The sequence below is a fragment of the Pseudophryne corroboree genome, chromosome 4, assembly GCF_028390025.1.
Source record: "Pseudophryne corroboree isolate aPseCor3 chromosome 4, aPseCor3.hap2, whole genome shotgun sequence".
In the NCBI taxonomy this organism is placed as follows: Eukaryota; Metazoa; Chordata; class Amphibia; order Anura; family Myobatrachidae; genus Pseudophryne; species Pseudophryne corroboree.
Window position 1 is genome coordinate 476,726,108 of NC_086447.1, and position 26,728 is coordinate 476,752,835.

The following is a 26,728-nucleotide window of genomic DNA, read 5'->3' on the forward strand; positions in this document are numbered from 1 at the left end:
GTGAGGAGACCTGCAAAACATGCACTGTGTGGGCTCCCGAGGACCGAGTTTGAGAACCTCTGGTCTAGCTGAATGCATACCTCCCAACATGACCCTATCCAGGAGGGACACAATGCTCTGCTTCTGGACTTTTCTTTTAATTTATGATTGCCGGCACCTGTGCTGAACAGGTAAATGGATTAGAAAGGTGTTTCAGCACAGGTGATGGCGATCATAAATTAAGAGAAAAATCCAGAAGCAGAGCATTCTGTCCCTCCTGGAGAGGGTCATGTTGGGAGGTATGCTGAATGCTTTGTGAAGTCACAGACGTACTGTCTAGCAGCGCATTGTGATGTCACAGAGGTATTGTCTAGCTGAATGCATTGTAATGTCACAGAGGTACTGTCTAGCTGAATGAATTGTGATTTCAAATTGGGGGAAGCAGTTACATAGGTAATGTCTAGCTTAATGTATTGTTTGTGATGTCACAGAAGTACTGTCTAGCTGAATTTATTATGATGTCACAGAGTTACTTTCCAGCTGACTGCCGATAAATGCATTTTGATGTCACAGAAGTACTGTTTATCCGAATGTATTGTGATGTCACAAATGTACTGTCTAGCTGAATGTACTGTGATGTTACAGATTTATTACTCAAAATGCCTACACCAATCATGCATTATTCTTTCTGTGTGCTCAAGGTTTTCTTTTATGTCTGTGTGGTTTATCTTTTGATGTATTACTTAAATCTTTTCTATTATGTGCATTGTTTTTGATGTCTGTAAAGCGCCTTGAGTCCTGTTGGAGAAAGAGCGCTATATAAATAAAATTATTATGATTATTATTATTATTATTACTACTGTCTAGCTGAATGCATTGTGATGTAACAGAGATACTGTCTAGCTCCCTGCAGCTGAATGTATTTTGAGGTCACAGAGGTATTGTATAGCTGAATGTATTGTGATGTCACAGAGGTAATGTCTAGCTTAATGCATTGTGATGTCACAGAGGAACTATCTAACTGAATGCATTTTGATGTCACAGAGGTACTGTCTAGCTCAGTGGTTCTCAAACTCGGTCCTCAGGACCCCACACAGTGCATGTTTTGCCGGTAACCCAGCAGGTGCACAGGTGTATTAATTAATCACTGACACATTTTAAAAGGTCCACAGGTGGAGTTAATTATTTCACTTGTGATTCTGTGAGACCTGCAAAACATGCACTGTGTCGGGTCCTGAGGACCGAGTTTGAGAACCTGTGGTCTAGCTGAATGCATTGTGATGTCACAGAGGTACTGTCTAGGTCAGTGGTTCCCAACCTTGGTCCTCAAGTACCCCCAACAGTTCATGTTTTCCAGGTCTCCTCACAGGATTGCAAGTGAAATATTTTACTCCACCTGTGGGTCTTTTATAATGTGTCAGTGAGTAATGAATACACCTGTTCAATTGCTAGGTGACCTGGAAAACATGAACTGTTGGGGGTACTTGAGGACCGAGGTTGGGAACCACTGTTCTAGGTGAATGCATTGTGATATCACAGAGGTACTGTGTAGATGACTGTATTGTGATGTCACAGAGGTACTGTCTAGCTCAGTGGTTCTCAAACTCGGTCCTCAGGACCCCACACAGTGCATGTTTTGCAGGTAACCCAACAGGTGCACAGGTGTATTAATTACTCACTGACACATTGTAAAAGTTCCACAGGTGGAGCTAATTATTTCACTTGTGATTTTGTTTAGAGACCTGCAAAACATGCACCGTGTGGGGTCCTGAGGACCGAGTTTGAGAACCTGTGGTCTAGCTGAATGTATTGTGATGTCACAGAGGTACTGTCTAGCTGAATGCATTGTAATGTCACAGAGGTACTATTTAACTCCATGCATTGTGATGTCACAGAGGTACTGTGTTGCTGAATCCATTGTGCTATCACATAGGTAGTATGTAGATGAATGTATCGTGATGTCACAGAGGTACTGTCCAGCTGACTGCAGCTGAATGCATTTTGATGTCTCAGGTACTCTCTAGCTCAGGCATTCCCAACCACGGTCCTCAAGGCACACCAACAGTGCAGGTTTTAGTGATATCCAGGCTGCAGCACAGATGGTTAAATCAAAATAACTGAGCCACTAATTAATTCACCTGTGCTGCAGCATGGATATCACTAAAACCTGCACTGTTCGTGTGCCTTGAGGACCGTGGTTGGGAATGCCTGCTCTAGCTGAATGTATTGCATACTTGCCTACCTGACCCTCTCCATGAGGGAGAAAATGCTCTGTTCCTGGACTTTCCTGGTAATGTATGATTGCCATCACCTGTGGTGAGCTAGTTAATTGATAAGAAAGGTGTTTCACCACAGGTGATGGCAATCATACATTACCAGGAAAGTCCAGGAACAGAGCATTTTCTCCCTCATGGAGAGGGTCAGGTAGGCAAGTATGATGTATTGTGACGTAACAAATGTATAATCTAGTTGAATGTATTGGGATGTCACAGAAGTACTGTCTAACTGAATGCATTGCTATATCACAGAGTTACTGTGTAGAACAGGCATTCCCAACCACGGTCCTCAAGGCACACTAACAGTGCAGGTTTTAGTGATATCCAGGCTTCAGCACAGATGGTCAAATCAAAATAACTGAGCTACTAATTAAGTCACCTGTGCTTAAGCCTGGATATCACTAAAACCTGCACTGTTAGTGTGCCTTGAGGACTGTGGTTGGGAATGCCTGGTGTAGATGAATGCATTGTGATGTCACATAGGTACTGTCTAGCTGAATGTATTGGGATGTCACAGAGGTACTGTCTAGTTGTCTGCAGCTGAAAGTATTGTGATGTCACATGGGTACTGTCTAGCTGAATGCATTGTGAAGTCACAGAGGTACTATCTAGCTCACAGGTTCTCAAACTCGATCCTCAGGATCCCACACAGTGCATGTTTTGCAGGTCTCATCACAGAATCACAAGTGAAATAATAAGCTGCACCTGTGGGCCTTTTAAAATGTGTCAGTGAGTAATTAATACACCTGTGCCTCTGCTGGGTTACCTGCAAAACATGCACTGTGTGGGCTCCTGAGGACCGAGTTTGAGAACCTATGATCTAGCTTAATGCATTATGATGTCATAGAGGTATTGTCTAGCTGAATACATTGTGATGTCACAGAGGTACTGTCTAGCTGAATGCATTGTTATGTCACATAGAGACATAGGGGGAAGCGGTTACATAGGTAATATCTAGCTTAATGTATTGTGATGTCACAGAGGTACTGTCTAGCTATCTGCAGTTGAATGCATTGTGATGTCATGGAGGTACTGTCTAGCTGAATTCATTGTGATGTCACAGAGGTATTGTTTATCTGAATGCATTATGACTTTACATAAGGGGAAGTAGTTACATAGGTAATGTTTAGCTTAAGGTATTGTGATGTCACAGAGGTACTGTCTAGCTGAATGCATTGTGATGTCACAGAGTTACTAGTTTAATGCATTGTGATGTCGATATGATTACAATGTCAGCAAAACGTCCCTGGTGATCTACTGTCTACTTACCTGGTCTGGCAGCTCCAGCGATGTCTTCTGGGTCCAACATTTAGCTGATGATGACTTCTGGTGGATTCAGTTGTGAGTATGCTTAACCCTCACTCTACATTCCTGTAGCCTAACCCTAACCTCTCATCTTGCAACCTCCCTCCTATAGCCAAACTCTAACCTTCTGCTGCTGGTTCATGCAGAATGTCGAATTTCACATGATGACATTTTACATTGTCATTGTGAACATATCAACCTTCTGCACATGCTGTCATGTTTAATGTTTACATTTTACAATGTCAGCATCATGATTGTTAACATTTTGACTACATCCTAACCAAGAGTATAACCAGAGTACTCTCTGACAATTTACAATGTGCAGTATAACTATATGACCAAGTTCAAATGGATAAAGCATAAATTATGGTGCAAACCGTTCTTAACCTGGTCAAGATGCAAGAGTAAATAAATACTACCATATCCTAAAACAGAGTATTACAACTGAAGCTGAAGCTATCATGGATACGAGGCTAAGTCCTTGTGACTTTTAAACCACAGTAGACTAATGATAGAAAGCCTACTCAAGAGTGTGCAATGAGTATCAGTAGTGCAGTCATGACCGCTGCAGTGCATTGTAACAAGTGTCCCAGTTCACTATGCAACTACGCGAGACTTAGCAGTGATAAGTGGTGGCTCTCTATTACTATTATTATTATACTTTTTTATATGGTGCCACAAGGGTTCAGCAGCGCCAAATTACAGAGTATATATGCACATAATCAAAACAGAAAAACAGTGACTTACAGAATTTGGGCCGTTGAGGATTATTAATGTAAGAAAAGGATAAGCACATGAGGGAAGAGGGCCCAACTCGTGAGAGCTTACATTCTAAAGGGGAGAGGCAGACAGACAGGGGTAACACAGATGGGTAGAAAGAGTGTGGGACAGAGGGTTAGGATGAGATTTGGCTGGGTTTGGTAAAGAAGTGGGTCTAAAGAGACCGTCTGAAGTTCTGTAGAGAGGTGGAGAGTCCGAGGGGGAGAGACAGAAAATTCCAGAGTAAGGGAGCAGCACATGAAAAATCTTGGAGATAGGAGTGGGAGGAAGTAATCAGAAGACAAGAGAGTTGGCATGCATTAGCAGAGCGAAGAGGACGGGTGGGAGAGTAAAGGGAGATAAGGTCAGAGATGTAAATGGGAGAGGAGTGGGTGAGTGCTTTGTAAGTGAGTGGGAGAAGTTTTAATTGGATTCTGAAAGGGAAGGGAAGCCAGAGAAGGGCTAGTAAGAGAGAGTAGGTGGATGTAGTACATTTGGTGAGGAAGATTAGCCGGGCTGCAGCATTGAGGATAGATTGGAGTGGAGAGAGGTAATTGTCAGGAAGGCCAGTTCGGAGGAGATTACAGTGATCCTGTCTGGAAATAATCAGTGAGTGGATAATGATCTTGGTGGCATCCTGGGTGAGAAATGGTCTGATCCTGGAAACGTTTTTGAGATGAAAATGACAGGTTTGTGAGAGGTGCTGAATGTGTGGTTTGAAGGACAGGGAGGAGTAAAGGATTATGCCAAGACAGCGTACTTGGGGGCTAGAGGAGATAGTCGTGCCATCAATGGATAATGAGATTGTGGGAGGTGAGGTTGTGCGGGAGGGTGGGAAGATGATCAGCTCAGTCTTGGACATGCTGAGTTTAAGAAAGCGCTGGGACATCCAGGAAGAGATAGCAGAGAGACAGTTGGAGGTACGAGTGAGGAGAACCGGGGAGAAGAGGTAGATTTGAGTGTAATCAGCATAGACGTGATATTGGAAGTTAAAAGAACTAATGAGTTCACCTAAAGAGGACGTATAGAGAGAGAAAAGGAGAGGACCAAGAACAGAACCTTGGGGGACACCAACAGTTAGTGGAAGTGGGGGGAAGTAGCGCCATGAGAGGAGACAGAGAAGGAATGATCAGAGAGGTAGGAGGACAGCCAGGAGAGGGCAGTATTATGCAGACCAAGACAGTGAAGGATTTTCAGGTGGAAAGGATGGTCCACAGTATCAAAAGCAGCAGAGAGGTCAAGAAGAATAAGCAGAGAGTAGTGATTTGTGTCAGACTGGTATTTGTTTGTGAATCCGGAGTCAGGAAATGTCTGTGCAAGTACTTGAAGGTGTATAAGTAAGCTGGCAAATACCATCCCCTGGCCGGGAATTGAACCCGGGTCTCAGCAAGAAAATGCCGGATCGTGACCAATAGACCACCAAGGGTTTTGGGGTTGGTGAATGGATGATGTATGAGGGGAGTGAAGAGTGTGATAGTAACCAGGCTAACACTGGGATGATACAGTAATGATGTACAACACTCTCCTTACTTGTAGCTGCAGTCCAGTAAGGTGGAATGGCTGACCTTAGCAGTGTGGTAACCAGCTTTCAGACTGGATGGTCACTATAGAACTGGATCAGGAAGCACTCTTGAGATGACTTGGACTGGATGCAAACTGAACACTGAACAGATGGTAGTTTGTGAATAACCGGAGTGGATCCAGGGAACTGGAACAGGCTGGAATCTCAGGTGCTGGCTGGCACCAGCAGTCAGGAGCTTGATGAGATTACCTGTGCAGCCAAAGGAAAGGCCTGCACAGGTGTAGAGCTGGATAACGATACTGTGCAGCACTTCGGAAAGAAACTGCACCTGCAGAGAAACGGAATGCAAGGAAGCACAGTTAACTTCACTCAGCTAGAGCTGACCTAGACAATGAACTACAGAATAGAGATACACAAATACAAATTTGCGAAGACTGAGAGCCAGTAACCGGAACATATACCCCTTGGCTAGTTGGGATAGGCTGAGCAGAATCAGATGGTGCATACTGGCTAACGATTGGCTGAACCATGGTCAGGTGATTGGGACTTGGCAGAGCAGTACTCTAGGTCAGGCTTTGATGTAGCTTGTGGCCTTCCAGGCCTGGAAATACTGAAGCCTGTATGTCTTGTAAGTGATAGCGGATACGGGTACTTTGTGATGTAGCGAATCTGCATGCGGCAGGACGGGTAAGTGACCCATCGGCAGGGCAAACTGGACCGGGTTGGGACAGTACCCCCGCCCCTTGAGGAGTGGCCTCAGGACATCTCCTTGGTTTTCGTGGGTACTTTGTATGAAAGTTGGAGATGAGACAAGCAGCATTAATATCTTCAGAATGTACCCAGGACCTCTCCTCAGGACCATATTCCTTCCAATGGATCAGATATTGGAGTTCCCCATAATGACAATGAGAGTCAATGATGTTTTCGACTTCAAATTCTACCCCTCGCTGAGTTTTAACAAGAGGAGCCTTGGGAAGAGAAGACTGAAACCTGTTGAGTATAAGGGGTTTGAGAAGCGACACATAAAAAGAGTTGGGAATTCGAAGTGATTGTGGAAGTTGTAAACGGTAAGCCACTGGATTGATGACCTTGATGATAAGAAAAGCACTGATAAAGCGAGGTGCAAATTGCATTGATGGTACCTGGAGCCTGATATTGCGTGTGGATAACCAAACTTGATCACCCACCTTGAGGTGAGGAATAGCTCTCCTTCTTCTATCAGCAAAAATCTTGTAACGTACCGAAGATTTTTTAAGTGTGGCATGAACCTCCTTCCAGATGTTTGCAAAATATTGGAAAGTTGCTTTGGCAGCTGGTACATCATATACTGGGAGAGACTGGAACTCAGGAAAACGAGGATGCCGCCCATACACAGTGTAGAAAGGAGTGGTCTCAGAGGAAGTATGATAGGAGTTGTTATGAGCGAATTCAGCCCATGGCAGGAAATCCGTCCAGTCATCCTGCGAGGATGATATATACATACGGAGGAAAGTCTCTAAATCCTGATTGACCCTCTCGGTCTGCCCATTAGATTGCGGGTGATATGCCATGGAGAACTTTAACTTGATCTGTAAAGATGAGCAGAGAGCTCACCAGAAGCGGGCAACAAATTGGGATCCTCTGTCAGACACAATCTCTGTGGGCAATCCGTGAAGGTAAAATATTTCAGAGATGAAAAGCTGAGAGAAGCATGGAGCTGATGGCAGTCCAGTCAGAGGAACAAAGTGTGCCATTTTTTAAAAACGGTCAACTACAACCCAGATAGAGGTAAATCCCTTGGAGGATGGGAGATCAGTAATGAAATCCATTGAAATATGGGTCCAAGGTTGTAGTGGTATGGATAATGGATGCAAGGGACCAACTGGAGACTGACGAGAGACCTTATGCTGAGCGCACTGAGGACAAGATGACATGAATTCCTGGACATCACAACATAAGGAAGGCCACCAATAGGATCTTTCAACAAATTCCAAAGTCTTTCTAACTCCCGCATGGCCGGAGAACTTGGAGGCATGGGCCCATAGTAATAGTCGCCTGCGAAGGTCAGGAGTGACATATGTTTTACCAGGAGGAGGTGTGGCCACATCAGTAGAAGCAAATACAGTAGGATTGAGCAGCGGATACTGTTCATCTCCATCTGATTCGCCTTCTGGAACCATAGAGTGGGATAAAGCATCAGCCTTACAGTTACGGGATCCTGGACGGTATAAAATTTTAAAATCAAACCGAGAGAAAAACAGTGCCCACCGGGCTTGCCTGGGTGTGAGACACTGAGCAGTTCTGAGAAAAAGAAGATTCTTGTGGTCTGTGAATACCGAAATTGGAAAGCGAGCTCCCTCCAGCAGATAACGCCATTCCTCAAAGGCTAATTTAATGGCTAATACTTCTTTCTTGCCAATGGGGTAGTTCCTCTCGGCAGGCAGAAATTTCTTTGAAAAGAATTCACAGGGATGCAGTTTGTCCTCGAGTCTCTGTGAAAGAACTGCCCCTACTCCTTCTGAGGATGCGTCCACCTCAAGGATGAAGGGTTGAGTAACATCCGGCTGGCTAAGTACCGGAGCTGAAATAAAGGACTGTTTCAGAGACTGAAATGCTGTTTTTGCTTCCGGAGACCACTGTGTTGGATTGGCCCCCTTTCGGGTCAAAGCAGAGATAGGAGCTACTAATGTAGAGAATCCCTTGATAAATTTTCGATAATAATTGGCAAAGCCCAGGAATCTCTGAATGGCTTTCAGGGAATTAGGCTCAGACCAGGAGAGTACCGCTTGAACTTTTTCAGGATCCATCTTGAGGTCGGCACCTGAATGATGTATCTAAGAAAAGGAATATCTGGCACCTCAAAAATCAATTTTTCAAGTTTACAGTACAAGTGATTTACACGAAGTCTTCGGAGAACCTCTTTTACTTGGTCATGATGTGAAACAAGGTCATTGGAGAATATGAGAATGTCATCTAAGTAGACAACAACAGAGTGGTACAGAAGGTCACAAAATATCTCATTCACAAAATGTTGAAACACTGCTGGGGCATTACCCAGGCCAAAGGGCATGACCAGATATTCATAGTGCCCATCTATCACTGACCTGGTTTGGGAGTGTTGTGGACTCGGGGTTTCTTCCGGTGACCGGGAAGAGGAACCGCAACTGGGTCGCAGCAGAGATGGCCGAATGTAGGTTTTCCTCATGCAGGATTTTGACGGCAGGCAGGAGGCACGTGTGGACGCTGGAGGTCTCCTTAAAGACAAGACTTGAAAAGGCGCTGATGAATTGGTGAAGAGTACCGTAAGCTCACTGAGAGCGATACTGAGGTGCTGGAGGCGCTGAGGTGCTTGGAGGCGCTGGGGTGCTTGGAGGCGCTTGGAGACGCTGAGGCGCTTGTAGGCACTGAGGTGCTTGGAGACGCTGAGGTGCTTGGAGGCGCTGAGGTGCTTGGAGGCACTGAGGTGCTTGGAGACGCTGAGGTGCTTGGAGGCACTGAGGTGCTTGGAGGCACTGAGGTGCTTGGATGCACCGAAGGTGCTTGGAGGCGCTGAGGTGCTTGGAGGCGCTGAGGTGCTTGGAGGCGCTGAGGTGCTTGGAGACGCTGAGGTGCTTGGAGGCATGGAGGTGCTTGGAGGTGCTGAGAAGGCTGGAGACTACAGGGATATGGGAGCACTGGAGATCACAACTCTTGGGAGAATAGATGATACTCAGGCGCCGGAGCTCTGCCCGGTGTCTGAATTTGAACTTCCCGCCAGTGCCTGATTGGTGGGAAGTACTGATGACTTCACCAGCACCTTCCGTGGACGCCGAGCATACCCGCGACGTCCACACTCATGCTGGCCGGACGGAGCGCCGGGAGCCGGGGACCGCCAGTGAGGATGGCCGCATGGAGACCCAGCGCGCCCGGAGGGGAAAGTATGGTGGCCGCGGCGGCATGACAGTACCCCCTTCCTGGTTTCGTAGGGTGTCTAGAATGGAAAATCCGGATTAGTCGAGGAGCTGAGACCTCAGAAGCCTTTATCCAACTTCTCTCCTCAGGACCATAACCTTTCCACTCTACCAGATATTGCAGATTCTTATGATGGTAACGAGAGTCCAGAATAGTTTTGATCTCGAAGTCTGTTCCGGTTTCAGTTTCTACTGAGGTGGGGCCAGAAGACTTTGAATGAAAACGATTACGGATGAGAGGTCGAAGAAGAGAAACATGGAAGGCATTTGGTATACGTAGGTGAGAAGGTAAACCCAACTTACAGACCACAGAATTCAGGACTTGTAGCACAGGATAAGGACCGATGAACCTTGGAGCAAACTTCATAGTGGGTACTCTTAACCGGAGATTACGTGTGGAAAGCCATACCCTATCACCAACCTTGTATTGAGGAGCGGCTCGCCATTTCTTATCCGCGAAGAACTTGTATCGGACAGAAACCTTTTTAAGACTAGCATGAATCGTACACCAAATTTGTCTGAAGTGTAGTAAAGTGGAAGTCACAGCTGGTACCTCTTCTGTCGGAAGAATTGGCAATTCCGGAACTCGTGGGTGGAACCATTAGTTGATGAAGAACGGAGACTCGCCAGTGGAAGAATGAAATGAATGGTTATGGGCAAACTCCGCCCAAGGTAACAACTCCACCCAGTTGTCCTGTGAAGGGGAGAGATAAAGGCGGAGGAAAGTCTCCAAATCTTGGTTGACTCGTTCTGTTTGTCCATTCATTTGGGGATAATAGGCAGACGAAAATTTTAAGTTTAATTTGTAAGGCTGAGCAGAGGGCTCTCCAAAACCTTTGTGGTGGACTGTACCCCTCGATCAGAGACTATTTCTTGAGGTAAACCATGCAACCTAAAGTGTTCCCGGACGAATAGTAGAGCCAATTTGGGAGCTGTCGGCAGACCTGTCAATGGAACGAAGTGCGCCATCTTTGAAAAACGGTCGACAATCACCCAGATGGTATTGTAACCCTTGGAACAGGGCAACTCGGTAATGAAGTCCATGGAAATATGAGTCCAGGGTTTCATAGGAATGGACAGAGGACGAAGCAACCCGGCAGGAGGCAGACGAGGAAATTTATGCTACGTACACTGTGGGCAAGAATTAACGTAATCCTGTACATCCTTCCTCATGGTGTCCCACCAGTAAGATCTTTGCAGAAACTTGAACATCTTCTGGGCGCCGGGATGACCAGAGAACCTGGAGATATGGGCCCACTGCAGTATTTTCGGCTGGAATTTAGTTGGTACAGACATTCTTCCAGGGGGAGGATCCGGAGTGGCGGAAGCAGCGGAAACAGAAATTGGATTCAGAATTAAACTCCGCTCAAAAGAATCCTCTTCATCTGTGGGAGATTGTGAACGAGAGAGCGCATCAGCTTTAGTATTGAAAGTCCCGGACCGGTACTTGATAACAAAAGAAAATTGAGTGAAGAAAAGCGCCCATCTAGCTTGGAGAGGATTCAAACACTGTGCGGTTTTGATGTACAACAAATTTTTGTGATCGGTGTAAATAGTAATCCCATGTTTGGCCCCTTCTAAAAGATACCTCCACTCCTCCAAAGCAGATTTTATTGCCAAAAGTTCTTGATCACCAATAGTATAATTCCGTTCGGCCGGAGAGAACTTACGAGAGTGGAAGCCACATGGATGCAATTTCTTATCCGAAGAGTACTGGGAGAGAACGGCTCCGACTCCGAGCGAGGACGCATCAACCTCCAGGAAAAAAGGTTCTTCGAAATTTGGTTGTTGGAGGACCGGGGCTGACATAAAAGCTGATTTCAAGTAGGTGAAGGCTCCCATGGCTTCGGGAGACCACAAACCCGGGTTGGAGCCCTTCCTGGTCAAGGTGGTAATGGGTGCAACTATGGTGGAGAAACCCCTAATGAATTTCCTGTAATAATTCGCAAAGCCCAGGAATCTTTGTACGGCTTTCAAAGAGAGGGGTTGAGTCCAGTCACGAATGGCAGAGAGTTTCTCCGGGTCCATGCGAAGCTCCGTCCCCGAGATGATATAACCGAGGAACGGAATTGATGTTACTTCGAAAGTACATTTGGAGATCTTAGCGTAGAGATGATTCTTTCGTAAACGGTGGAGCACTTCTTTGACCTGTGTCCTGTGTTCAGCAAGATCTTTGGAAAAAAATCAGTAAGTCGTCTAAATATACCACAACGCTTCGATATAACATGTCTCGGAAGATTTCGTTGACGAATCCCTGGAAGACGGCACGGGCATTACTAAGGCCGAACGGTATCACCAGATATTCATAATGCCCATCCCTGGTATTGAAGGCGGTCTTCCATTCATCCCCTTCTCGGATGCGTATAAGATTATAGGCTCCCCTCAAATCCACTTGGAGAAAACATGGGCGCCACGAACCCTATCAAATAACTCTGTGATTAGTGATAAGGGGTACTTATTCCTGATGGTGATATTGTTTAGGCCGCGGTAATCGATACATGGTCTTAACCCCCCGTCCTTCTTCTTCACGAAAAAGAAGCCTGCTCCAGCCGGGGAGATAGAGGGGCAAATGAATCCCTTGAGAAGATTGAGTCTCAGGAAGTGACAGAGGATATGTACGGCTTCGGGGCGGCATTTTCCCTGGGATAAGGTCAATGGGGCAGTTCCAAGGCCTATGGGGTGGTAACTGGTCAGCCGCCTGTTCCAAAAACACATCCTTGAACTCTTGATACGCCTCCGGAACATGCTCTTTATCCGACTTAGAAGAGACACGGAGCGGACAGACAGGAGTGAGACAGTTAGCGTGACAAAAAGAACTCCAAGACAGAATTTGAGAAGACTTCCAATCGATGTGGGGATTATGAATTTTGAGCCAAGGCATTCCGAGGACCAGATCGTGATGCATTTCCGGAATCACCAAGAATTCCAGACATTCCTGATGTAGAGCTCCGACCTGCAGCTTAACTGGCTCCATGCGCCACGTTATGAGACCCTTGGATATTCTTGTACCATTGATAGCCGTCAAAGAAATAGGCCGCTCGGTAGGCCATACCTTTAAATCCATGCTTTGGACACAGGAAGAAGAAACGAGTTCCCCGCAGCCCCAGAGTCCAACAGACCTCACAAGACTTGGAGATTGACTTGGTGATTAAAGACACAGGAAGCAAACAATCCAAAGTCGGAGAATATTTGGTCGTGACCCCCAACTTGACTCCTCCGGAACAAGCTAGGCCTGCCCGTTTCCCGGACGGGATTTGCAGGATTTAATGAAGTGATCTGCGGCTCCGCAGTACAGACAGAGTTTGCCCTCACGACGACGCTGTCGTTCTTCCGGAGGCAATTGGGACCGATTAATCTGCATGGGTTCGTCCGGACTTGGTACCACCGCTTGCCTAGAGGGAGGAAGCCGGAACCTGGAACGATCCGATCGACTACGTTCGCCTCCACGTTCCTGCATCCGGAGATCCACCTTGACGCAGAGAGGTCAGTTCCTCCAATGAATCCGGGAGTTCCCTAGTGACCAACTCATCCTTCAGGCGATCAGAGAGACCGTTCCAGAAAGCAGCTCTCAGGGCGTCATTATTCCAGTGAAGTTCAGAGGCAATGGTCTGAAAATTAACCACGTACTGACCCACGGATCGGGAGCTCTGATGGATGCGCAGCAAGTCAGAAGAGGCCGTGGTCATCCTGCCGGGCTCGTCGAAAATTCTTCGAAAAGACATGATGAATTCAGTGTAATTGGAAACCAGTGGATCAGATCGTTCCCATAGTGGAGACACCCAATCCAATGCAGATCCTTCAAGCAAAGAAATAATATATGCCACTTTGGACCGGTCTGTGGGAAAATTATGTGCGAGTAGCTCAAAATGAACTTCGCATTGGTTTAAGAAACCTCGACAATTTCTTGGATTCCCATTATAACGGGAAGGAGTAGGAAGTTGAAGGCGCGGACTGATACCAGCCGGTGGTTGAACATTGCTGCGGGCGGCAACTGGTACGGCTACGGGAGCTGGGGCCGGAATTACAGAAGCTAAGGATGCTCAAATCTGATCCAAATGACCGGACAACTCCTGGAGGTACTGCATCACCTGGCCCTGACTGCTTCCTGACTTTGCACTCGGGAAGCCAGATTCTGGATGGCACTTGAGTCCGTGTTCCGATCCCCCGGGTCCATGTGGCCTGAGTATACTATCACTGACCTGGTTTGGGAGTGTTGTGGACTCGGGGTTTCTTCCGGTGACCGGGAAGAGGAACCGCAACTGGGTCGCAGCAGAGATGGCCGAATGTAGGTTTTCCTCATGCAGGATTTGGACGGCAGGCAGGAGGCACGTGTGGACGCTGGAGGTCTCCTGAAAGACAAGACTTGAAAAGGCGCTGATGAATTGGTGAAGAGTACCGTTGGCTCACTGAGAGCGATACTGAGGTGCTTGGAGGCACTGAGGTGCTTGGAGGCACTGAGGTGCTTGGAGACGCTTGGAGGCGCTTGGAGACGCTGAGGTGCTTGGAGGCACGGAGGTGCTTGGAGGCGCTGAGGTTCTTGGAGGCATGGAGGTGCTTGGAGGCGCTGAGGTGCTTGGAGGCACTGAGGTGCTTGGAGACACAGAGGTGCTTGGAGGCACTGAGGTGCTTGGAGGCACTGAGGTGCTTGGAGGCATGGAGGTGCTTGGAGACGCTGAGGAGCTTGGAGGCACGGAGGTGCTTGGAGACGCTGAGGTGCTTGGAGGCACGGAGGTGCTTGGAGGCGCTGAGAAGGCTGGAGACTACAGGGATACGGGAGCACTGGAGATCACAACTCTTGGGAGAATAGATGATACTCAGGTGCCGGAGCTCTGCCCGGCGTCTGAATTTGAACTTCCCGCCAGTGCCTGATTGGTGGGAAGTACTGATGACGTCACCCGCACCTTCCGTGGACGCCGAGCGTACCCGTGACGTCCACACTCATGCTGGCCGGACGGAGCGCCGGGAGCCGGGGACCGCCAGCGAGGAAGGCCGCACGGAGACCCAGCGCGCCCAGAGGGGTAAGTATGGTGGCCACGGCGGCGGCATGACAGTATCTCTCGTGTTAAATGCTGTTTTCCATTCATCACCCTGGCGAATGCGAATCAGATTGTAGGCACCCCTCAAGTCAAGTTTTGTGAAGATAGTAGACCCCTTCACTCTGTCGAAGAGCTCCGTGATTAAAGGCAGAGGATAACGGTTTTTGACAGTGATCTCATTGAGCCCTCTGTAGTCAATACAGGGTCGGAGTCCGCCATCTGTTTTTTTACAAAGAAAAACCCTGCACCGGCTGGAGATGATGAAGGACGGATGAACCCTTTCTTCAGGTTCTCTTGGTTGTACTCAGTCATGGACTTCATATCTGGTACAGATAATGGATATGTACGACCCCTGGGAGGTAATTTTCCAGAGACCAGGTTTATGGGGCAATCCCATTCTCTATGAGGAGGCAAAGTATCAGCCCCTTGTTTGCTGAAAACGTCAATATATGAGTGGTACTGAGTTGGTAATTTTCTCCGCAATGGTAGTATCAGATGACCGAACATGTACCACTTGTTTCAAACAGACACTGAAACAGTTCTTACCCCAAGACAAAATGTGCATGGTAAACCACTCAATTAGAAAACTATGTTTCTGAAGCCAGGGAAAACCGAGTACAATGGAATGAGTGGCTTTAGGGATGACCAGAAAAGATATTTCTTCAGAATGTAATGCCCCCACCTGGAGTTTAACTGCTGAAGTACACTGGGTGATGGATCCATGTGGGATCAAACTGCCATCCACAGCTGACAGTGACACTGGATGAGCCAGTGTCACAGTGGGTATGTGTTGCTTGGCAACATAACTTTGTGTTATGAAATTTCCAGCAGCACCAGAGTCCAGGAGAACAGACAGAAACTTATGTTTGTTAGCCACAACAAGAGTCACTGGAATCACAGAGTCTGACTGTTTGGGAGAGGGATGTAATACTCCTAATCTCTTTCCTTCCTGAGGAATCTGGTGCGACCATTTTCCCAGTCGTTTGGTACAAGAGGAGATCAAATGTCCAGCTCACCACAATACAAACACAGATTTGTTTGACGTTGCCTCTGGCGCTCCTCTGGAGGGAGTGATTTTCTCAGGAGAAGACACTGACGGAACCTTTAGTGTACTTTTCTCACAGGAACATTCTCGGAGTCTTAAGTCCACTTTGGTGCACGGGGAAATGAGATCTGCCAACTTGGAAGGATGGTCACAAGTTACCAAGACATCTTTGATTTCTTCTGATAGCCCATGCCAGAATGTAGCTATGAGGGCTTCTTCGTTCCACTGTAATTCCGATGCTATCGTCTGGAACTGTACCACATATTGACCCATGGTTTTAGTGCCCTGGCTCAGACATCTTTAGATGCTGACGTAGATCTTCCGGGCTCGTCAAATATCTTACGGAAAGTGGCAATAAACTCAGTATAGGCAAACAGCAATGGGTCAGATCTCTCCCACAAAAGGTGATACCCACTCTAGGGCTGGACCAGATAGCAGGGAGACAATATATGCAACTTTGATTTTATCCGAAGGAAAGTTGGCAGGTTGTAGAGTGAAGTGTACATCACATTGGTTCAAAAAACCCCGGCATAGCTTGGGGTTTCCATCAAACTTAACAGGTGTGGGAAGGTGAAGTCTGGGCACAGAAGCAGCATATGGTACAGGATGAGTAAGAACTCCTGGTCCTGTAGCAGTAGTCAGAAATTGATCTTGGTGGATAGAGATTTCTTGTATGCATCGTGCCAGCTGGTGATTTGTTACCTCCAGACCCTCCAGACGACCTGCAATATTATTCAGGAGGTCTGGTGATAGACAAATTCCTTCAGCCGGATCCATGAGGCTAGTTCATACTGTTAGACTGGTATTTGTTTGTGAATCCGGAGTCAGGAAATGTCTGTGCAAGTACTTGAAGGTGTATAAGTAAGCTGGCAAATACCATCCCCTGGCCGGGAATCGAACCAGGTCTCGGCAAGAAAATGCCGGATCGTGACCACTAGACCACCAAGGGTTTTGGGGTTGGTGAATGGATGATGTATGAGGGGAGTGAAGAGTGCGATAGTAACCAGGCTAATACTGGGATGATAGAGTAATGATGTACAACACTCTCCTTACTTGTAGCTGCAGTCCAGTAAGGTGGAGTGGCTGACCTTAGCAGTGTGGTAACAAGCTTTCAGACTGGATGGTCACTGTAGAACTGGATCAGGAAGCACTCTTGAGATGACTTGGACTGGATGCAAACTGAACACTGAACAGATGGTAGTTTGTGAATAACCGGAGTGGATCCAGGGAACTGGAGCAGGCTGGAATCTCAGTTGCTGGCTGGCACCAGCAGTCAGGAGCTTGATGAGATTACCTGTGCAGCCAAAGGAAAGGCCTGCACAGGTGTAGAGCTGGATAATGATACTGTGCAGCACTTAGGAAAGAAACTGCACCTGCAGGGAAACAGAATGCAAAGAAGCACAGTTAACTTCACTCAGCTAGAGCTGACCTAGACAATGAACTAGCGAAGACTGAGAGCCAGTAACCGGAACATATACCCCTTGGCTAGTTGGGATAGGCTGAGCAGAATCAGATGGTGCATACTGGCTAACGATTGGCTGAACCATGGTCAGGTGATTGGGACTTGGCAGAGCAGTACTCTAGGTCAGGCTTTGATGTAGCTTGTGGCCTACCAGGCCGGGAAATACTGAAGCCTGTATGTCTTGTAAGTGACAGCGGATATGGGTACTTTGTGATGGAGCGAATCTGCATGTGGCAGGAGGAATAAGTGACCCATCGGCAGGGCAAACTGGACCGGGTTGTGACAATTTGGCTGCATGGAGGTCATTGCAGACTTTTGTGAGGGCATATTCAGTGGAGTGGAGAGAGCATAAAACAGACTGGAATGGGTCAAACAGTGAGTGGGAGGAAAGAAAGGCAGTGAGGCAGTTATAGACAATGCGCTCAAAGAGTTTGGAGGCAAAAGGAAGGAGAGAGATTAGTTGGAGAGGGTGTTTGGATCAAGGGTAGGTTTTTTAAGAATAGGGGAGACAAGAGCATGCTTGAAGCAGAGGGGACAGTGCCTGAAAAGAGGGAGAGATTGAGAAGGTGGGCAAGATGAGAAGAGGCAGAAGGAGAGAGGCGGTGGAGGAGTTGGGAGGGGATAGGGTCAAGTGGGGAGGTTGTGGGGGGGAAGGAATGGATGAGGGCCATGACTTCCTCACGAGATACATGGGAGAAAGATATCAGAGTTGGTGAGAGGAAGGGGAGGGGTGGCAAGGGATGGGTGGTGGCTGGTTGCTGGTCTGGTGGGATGTGATGTCCTGACATATGGAGTAAATCTTGGATGTAAAATAAGTGGCAAAGTCAAGAGCAGACAATGAGGATGGGAGAGGAGGTGGTAGTGGGCAGAGGAGGGAGTTCACAGTGGCAAAGAGGCGCCAGGGGTTGGAAGACTGGGTAGAGATGAGAATTTTGAAGTATGATTGTTTAGCGAGGGAAAGGGCAGTACTGAAGGATGAGAGCATAAATTTAAAATGGAGGAAGTCTTCCTTAGAGCGTGACTTCTTCCACTGTTCTCGGCAGTACGTGAGCATTTTTGAAGATAACTGGTGCATTTGGTGTGCCAGGGTTGAGGTGTTGATCTGCGAGGGTGAATAGTGGTTGGAGGAGCGACAGACTCAAGAGCAGAAGTAAGGGATGCATTGTATAGGGATGTGGCTTGTTCAGGGCATGAGAGAGAGAATAGGAGAGAGAATTGAGTCAAACAGGAAGGATAGGGATGAGGTGTCAATAGCCTAAATGTTACGCTTAGTGATGGTAGCCTTAGGAGGGTGGGATGGGGAAGCGGAGATAGATAACTTGAAAGAGAGCAGGTGGGGGTCATAGAGGGGAAAAGGAGATTTGGAGAAATCAGAAATATCGCAGCGGTGAGTAAAAAACAGATCCAGTGAGCTCCCATTCACATGGGAAGGTAAGGTGGTCCACTGGGAGAGACCAAGTGAAGAGGTGAGGTTAAGGATGTTGAAATCACCTAGGATAATGGAGGGAATGTCAGAAGAGGAAGTGAGGTAGATAGAAAGCAAAGTTGACGAGAAATATGGAGGAAGTGCCAGGTGGACAGTAGATGACAGCAACTCAAAGATTAGTAGGTTGGTAGAGGCATATCGCATGGACCCCAAATGTAGAGAATGTAAGGGATGGTTCTGGAGGTATAAGTTGGTAGAGGGTAAAAGGACCCCAACACCACCACCATGGCGTCCCCCAGGTTGGGGTGTATGTGAGAATGTGAGGCCCCCAACAGAGAAAGCAGTAGGAGAAGTGGTGTCATAGGGAGTAATCCAGGTTTCTGTAATGGCCAGGAGATGCAGGGAGTTTGAAATGAAAAGGTCATGAGTAGGGGCCAGTTTGTTGCAAACAGAATTGGCATTCCAGAGGGCACAGGATAAGGGGTAGGAGTTTGTGGGAGAGATGTGAACGAGATTATCAGAATTGCTGTAGCATTGAAGTAAGATTAATTTGGAAGGAAGGGATATAGAGGGTGTAATGATGGTGCTGGGTCCTTGGCTAGGAAGGGAGACTGCAGGACAGAGGCATGGAGGGAGTGCAGTATGATAGTGGTGGAGGAGAGGTGAGGTGACAGACAGAGGAGGGAGAGAGCAGAGTTGAGTGGTGCTGTAGAGAGCCTGTGAAGGGGCAGAAGTAAATTGCAATGGGGAAACAGAAGAGGAGGGGAAGGGAGGTAGAGGGGAGTATGGGAGACAGAGAAGAGGAGAGAGGGTGAGATGTAGGAGACTGGGAGAGAAGGATAGAGGTGGTACCAGGGGACAGACTAAAGGATTAGGGAGACAAGGATTAATGGGGGATGTTGCCAGCCTGGCCATATTCACAAATGATCTTGTTTTAACACACATCTCTACTGTAGATGTAATGTCATCTGAATTATAATGTGTATAGAGGGTTTTTTCCTTCATATTCACCATCTGGAAAATAATTTAAATGTATTGTTTATTAAGTATAATTGATGGCAACCGTCTATATTTCTTCTAGTACAATACTGTAGATTATTTTTATGTACACTAATTGTTTTTGATTATAAATAATGCTTTAGGTTAATGATTAGTATAGTTGTAGGTAATACATTGGGCTTCTAGTATCCTTGATTTATTTATAGAATATTTGGATGATCTAGCCATCTGTAACCAAGGAGAATGACACTTTATTGAGTGCGTTGTTGAAACACATTTAACAGCCGTTATGAATAAAAAGCAATAAAAATCTCATTGACATTTGTTTTTAAATGGAGGACTGATAGTAAAAATTCAATAAAAGATTGCACTAGCGGTAATACATAGAACTAATGATCTAAACCACAAAATAAATGCTTATATGGTCGGCTTGTCTAGTGTTTAATCATGGGGTTTATGTGTTGTTGAAAGCTCATCATTTTTTGGAATAGTGTTAATGCTATTAGTTTGAATTACCAGTTGCATAGGCCAGTGTGTCTGCATCAATGAAGATCAGTGACATAAAAGGCCTGATACACACGAAGTATTCATTTGCTATTGAAATAACAAGAAAGATATGCACATAGGAAACAAATCAATTCCTTTTCTAGTCTACACAATAAACTGCCATTCTAAAATTATTAGGTAAACATGTAAACCAATACTATCTTTATGATTTTATGGTTTCATTTGTCACTGTAAATAAATATTTCCACTTGTAAACTAAAGCCATACAATAGAGAGTTGACTTGCAAAATTTAAAAAAGTTGTTTTTGTTGCATTTTATGTACAGTATATGTTAGCGGTGCATACATGAAAAAATGTTTTACATTAAACAGTTCGTAACAGCACCGCATACACCAGATGTCCTCTTTCACAAATAGTTTAGCCAGCATTCTTCATTTTGAAAGATATCATTGTAAAAATAATAAAAAGCATAAACCCTGCAATTGTGTCTTTAACCTTTACTGTCAGGAGTTAACTGACATTTTGCACCTTAGTTGGTCACATTTTTTTTTTTTTTTAATAATTGCATATACAGTACATAGTAATATAGTTGTTGAGGTTGAAAAAAGACAATTGTCCATTGAGTTCAACCTATAGAGCCATATACTGTATTAAATCATTATTACAGATAATATCCTTGGATGATATGGAGTACCATATCATTAAACATGTACAATGATCCCTGTTCATAATACCAGATTATAACAAAAGCCAAAATAGCTGTAATAGCAAGGGGTAAGAGATAAAGGAATTAAAACATTAATTCTTTACTGCTCAACTCGCTAGCTCTGATTTGCAGATGTTGGACCAGTGGCGTAACTAGAGGCTTGGAGGGCCCTGGCAAACTTTTAAGTCTGTATTTGCAGCTGCAGCTGTGTAGGCAGGGCCGCCATCAAGGGCGGTCTGTGGATACTTTAGATTCAGGATTGGGCACACTGACAGAGTGTGTTTCTGTGTGTTTCCAGCCTGGAGGGGTAAGCAGGAGTGTGTATGTGCCTGTTTGTGTGTCCGGCCTGGACGGGTAAGCAGGAGTGTGCATGTGCCTGTTTGTGTGTCCGGCCTGGATGGGTAAGCAGGAGTGTGCGTGTGCCTGTTTGTGTGTCCGGCCTGGAGGGGTAAGCAAGAGTGTGCGTGTGCCTGTTTGTGTGTCCGGCCTGGAGGGGTAAGCAGGAGTGTGCGTGTGCCTGTTTGTGTGTCCGGCCTGGAGGGGTAATCAGGAGTGTGCATGTGCCTGTTTGTGTGTCCGGCCTGGAGGGGTAAGCAGGTTTGTACATATGTTTGTGTGTGTGTGTGTGTGTGTGTGTGTGTGTGTGTGTGTGTGTGTGTGTGTGTGTGTCCAACCTGGAGGGGTAAGCAGGAGTATGCGTATGTTTCAGTGTGTGTGTCCGGCCTGTAGGGGTAAGCAGGAGTGTGCATGTGCCTGTTTGTGTGTCCGGCCTGGAGTTCTAAGCAGGAGTGTGCGTGTGCCTGTTTGTGTGTCCGGCCTGGAGGGGTAAGCAGGAGTGTGCGTGTGCCTGTTTGTGTGTCCAACCTGGAGGGGTAAGCAGGAGTATGCATGTGTCTATTTGTGTGTCCAGCCTGGAAATCTAAGTAGGAATGTGCATGTGCCTGTTTGTGTTTCCGGCCTGGAGGGGTAAGCAGGAGTATGCGTGTGTTTCTGTGTGTGTGTGTCCAGCCTGGAGGGGTAAGCAGGAGTGTGCATGTGCCTGTTTGTGTGTCCGGCCTTGAGTTCTAAACAGGAGTGTGCGTGTGCCTGTTTGTGTGTCCGGCCTGGAGGGGTAAGCAGGAGTATGCATGTGTCTATTTGTGTGTCCGGCCTGGAGTTCTAAGCAGGAATGTGCGTGTGCCTGTTTGTGTGTCTGGCCTGGAGGGGTAAGCAGGAGTGTGCGTGTGCCTGTTTGTGTGTCCGGCCTGGAGGGGTAAGCAGGAGTATGCGTGTCTTTCTGTGTGTGTGTGTCCAGCCTGTAGGGGTAAGCAGGAGTGTGCGTGTGCCTGTTTGTGTGTCCGGCCTGGAGGGGTAAGCAGGAGTATGCATGTGTCTATTTGTGTGTCCGGCCTGGAGTTCTAAGCAGGAATGTGCGTGTGCCTGTTTGTGTGTCTGGCCTGGAGGGGTAAGCAGGAGTGTGCGTGTGCCTGTTTGTGTGTCCGGCCTGGAGGGGTAAGCAGGAGTATGCGTGTCTTTCTGTGTGTGTGTGTCCAGCCTGTAGGGGTAAGCAGGAGTGTGCGTGTGCCTGTTTGTGTGTCCGGCCTGGAGGGGTAAGCAGGAGTATGCATGTGTCTATTTGTGTGTCCGGCCTGGAGTTCTAAGCAGGAATGTGCGTGTGCCTGTTTGTGTGTCTGGCCTGGAGGGGTAAGCAGGAGTGTGCGTGTGCCTGTTTGTGTGTCCGGCCTGGAGGGGTAAGCAGGAGTATGCGTGTCTTTCTGTGTGTGTGTGTGTCCAGCCTGTAGGGGTAAGCAGGAGTGTGCGTGTGCCTGTTTGTGTGTCCGGCCTGGAGGGGTAAGCAGGAGTATGCATGTGTCTATTTGTGTGTCCGGCCTGGAGTTCTAAGCAGGAATGTGCGTGTGCCTGTTTGTGTGTCTGGCCTGGAGGGGTAAGCAGGGGTGTGCGTGTGCCTGTTTGTGTGTCCAACCTGGAGGGGTAAGCAGGAGTATGCATGTGTTTCTGTGTGCGTGTCCAGCCTGGAGGGGTAAGCAGGAGTGTGCATGTGTTTCTGTGTGTGTCCAGCCTGGAGGGGTAAGCAGGAGTGTGAATGTGCCTGTTTGTGTGTCCAGCCTGGAGGGGTAAGCAGGAGTGTGCATGTGTTTGAATGTGTTTCCAGCCAGGAGGGGTAAGCAGGAGTGTGCATGTGCCTGTTTGTGTGTCCGACATGGAGGGGTAAGCAGGAGTGTGCATGTGTTTGTGTGTTTGTGTGTGTGTGTGTGTGTGTGTGTGTGTGTGTGTGTGTGTGTCCAACCTGGAGGGGTAAGAAGCAGGAGTGTGTATGTGCCTGTTTGTGTGTCCAGCCTGGAGGGGTAAGCAGGAGTGTGCGTGTGCCTGTTTGTGTGTCTGGCCTGAAGGGATAAGCAGGAGTGTGCATGTGTTTTTGTGTTTGTCCGGCCAGGAGGGGTAAGCATTAGTATGTGTACATTTGTGTGTGTGTCCGGCCTGGAGGGGTAGGCAAGAGTATGTGTGTGTGTGTGTGTGTGTGTGTGTGTGTGTGTGTGTGTCCGGCCTGGAGGGGTAAGCAGGAGTGCACGTGTGCCTGTTTGTGTGTCTGGCCTGGAGGGGTAAGCAGGAGAATGCGTGTGTTTGTGTGTTTGTCCGGCCAGGAGGGGTAAGCAGGAGTATGCGTGCATTTGTATGTGTGTCCGGCCTGGAGGGGTAGGCAAGAGTGTGTGTGTGTGTGTGTGTGTGTGTGTGTGTGTGTGTGTGTGTCCGGCCTGGAGGAGTAGTCAGGAGTATGCGTGTATTTCTGTGTGCGTGTGTATCCAGCGCTGGAGGGCGTAAGCGGTAGTTTGTGGGTAAAATTGACGTATGTCAGTGAGTGTGAGGTAAAACGGGTGGTCTTCAGTATGCCGACTGACGGGATCCCGGCGCACAGTATACCGGCGCCGGAATCCCGACAGCCGGCATACCGACACTTATTCTCCCTCGTGGGGGTCCACGACCCCCCTGGAGGGAGAATAAAATAGCGTGGCGCGCGTAGCACGCCACCGTGCCCTTAGCGTGGCGAGCACAGCGAGCCCGCAAGGGGCTCATTTGCGCTCGCCACACTGTCGGTAAGTCGGTGGTCGGGCTCCCGGCACCGGTATGCTGGTCGCCGGGAGTCCGACCGCTGGCATACCATACTGAACCCAGGTAAAACATTTCTGTTTAGCTACACTTCTATTTTATATTTGCAGAAACACTATTGGGTATTCTTAAGGAGTTTTTTTGTGCTTACATTAGGTTTATATGCTACAAAATTGTTTGTCTTGGGCTGTAGGCTGCAGTGTTGCAATTGTAGTCAGCTCAATATTACATTGTTGCCACTACTGTGGCTGTACTGCTGGCTACAGAGTATCAGTTGTATTCTTTTGAAAACTGTCTGCGGGGCCAGACAATTTTAATAACTATGTACTGTGTTGTTTTTTAGTATAATTTATGCTGACATTTTATATGTATACTTCTTGAATGTCTAAATAACTGTGTAATAGACAGTCACAATAATGCAGTTTATTCAGTCTGTCTATGTATGATGAGCTTAATTTCTATTTTTAATGCATATGGCAGTGAATCCCAAACTTTTCTGAATCACGGCGCCCTAGAGGATCAGAATTTTTTTCACGGTACACCTGGGCCAAAAGTTTCTTATTGAGATATTTAGAAAGAAATATTAAATTAAGTAAATGGTAAATACCATCCTTAGTTTCAGTTGTGTGGTGAGGGACAGGATTTGCTTCTGTTTGTTCACATATGTTATGTCTGACAGCCACCACCTCTGGTTTTGTCTGTTAGATTCAGGGCCAGATTAACAATGAGGCGGATGGAGCTCCAGCCCCAGGCCTCAGATAAAGATAGGCCCATCACCATGACAGCATCATGATGATTAACTGCCCAGCTGGTCACATGGTTGCCATAATTGATAAGATTTTTAATTATATTTCTAATTTCCTCACAAAGTGATGTTGTTTCTCTAATTTTACATATTTTGTTAGACATTGGGGCTTAGAGTTTAGGAAGTGTACACGCCCATATGTCACTGGCCACACCCACACAACATAATTCCCACCCCCTCAAGTTATCACAATAGGCCCTTGATCATTTTCAGCCCCAGGCCCATATGGGCCTTAATCTGGCACTGGTTACATTGACCATAAATAATTTAAATTGGTCCTGAAGTGTCCCGAGGCACCCCAGTGTGCCACGGCACACAGTTTGAGAACCACTGGCATACAGTATGTGTGTGTGTGTGTGTGTGTGTGTGTGTGTCTGTCTGTCTGTCTGTCTGTCTGTCTGTCTATGGGGGCAGTATGTGTGCCCACATGTGTGTGGTAGGGAGCCCTGCCTATTTTGTCAGTCCCAGGCCCCAAAATTTCTGATGGCAGCCCTGTGTGTAGGTACCAACAGAGTCAAACAGGAAGCTGGCAGACGAGTAGGGAGGTATACAGAATTCTAGTCAGAGGCACTTCAAGAGGAAAAGATACACCAGTGGGCAGCCATGGGAGTACCCGTGGTGACACGAACCTCCATAAGTGGACCCCAACAACAGAGGACCCTCCTCATGTAAGCACCAGACAGCGAGGGCTCAAGTCGGCCCAGCAGACAGCAGTATCAGTGTGGTTGTGGCAGATGATGATCTGGAGTCCAGAAAACCACACTGCAGCTTTGGAACTATACAGAAGGCAGATCTCGGATGCTGGAACTTGGTGGGCCCCCTTCACCTTGCCAATTTATCCACCCTGTAGTTACACAGTAGTGGGCCCTTGTTCAAGCCCTTGGGCACAGACAAGCAGGCTGGAAAAGTGTCAGCTTATCAGTCTCTTTTGTTCAGTTTAACTGCCATAAAATACTATCCAAGTTGGGGGATAAAGTCCTACCAAAAGGTACAACTATTAAGCCAAGTTCCTTTGAGGTCCCATATGCCAAACTTCCTGAATAATCAAAATACATTTCTTAAGCAAGAGAGACATATGATGTTTACGGGTTTATTCAATGCCTGTCGGACTTGCTGTCAAGTCGGAAAGACATCAGGTTCCGACTTTATTAGGTCAAATCAGGATTCAACCTATTCAAATGGTTTGCCGTTTTTCTGACTTGTTGGAAAACAAGTGGATCCACGTGTTTTGTCAAATTAGTGGTCAATTCCATCAGGTTTTTGGCCCGTTTTCGACAATGCTGAGCCGACTTCAAAAAAAGTCAGATCAGCATTGTCGAAAACGGGCAAAGCCTGTTGGAAATGCTCGCTAATTAAATACTGACCTGTCGGATCCTCTCCGTCAGAGAGGATCTGACAGACATTGAATAGACCCCTTAGTGTCCCTGGAGACAACCTAATTTGCATCCACATAGATCTTGTGAGAACAAAGAGAGCAGTCCTTTTCAGCCTGGAAAAGGTGGGACTAAAAGATCAGAAGTCCAAACTACTCAGGGTTCAGTGTGCAAGGTTGTTGCTTTATGCTAGAAGTGATCCGATCTTCTGCCTCATGTGGTTTCCTCACATAGATCACATAAACCTCAGAGTAAGATAATTTATGGTTCTGACCTTTTATTCCCCCAGGCCATGGCTTTGGAGAATGTGACAGACACACAACTGTCGGACACCAAGTCTGTGGAGCTGAGACGCTGAGAAGGATATCATTGCATAAAGCAGTGTAGAGTGTGCTGCTAGCCGCTGTCCGGAGGCGCTGGTGAACCGTCCACATGCTTATGTTTTTAAACTAAGATGTACGTGAACTTGTTATGTTTAGTAAAATTTATTTGAA

The 26,728-nt window shown here is 47.0% G+C and overlaps 1 long non-coding RNA gene across 1 annotated transcript; it reads left to right on the plus strand.

Annotated features, from left to right (window-relative positions):
- Positions 1–222: 222 nt before the first annotated feature.
- Positions 223–26,728, plus strand: LOC134911517 (uncharacterized). Its single transcript, XR_010176637.1, has 3 exons — positions 223–342; positions 3,537–3,596; positions 26,524–26,728. It is a non-coding gene; the product is annotated as an uncharacterized LOC134911517 (long non-coding RNA).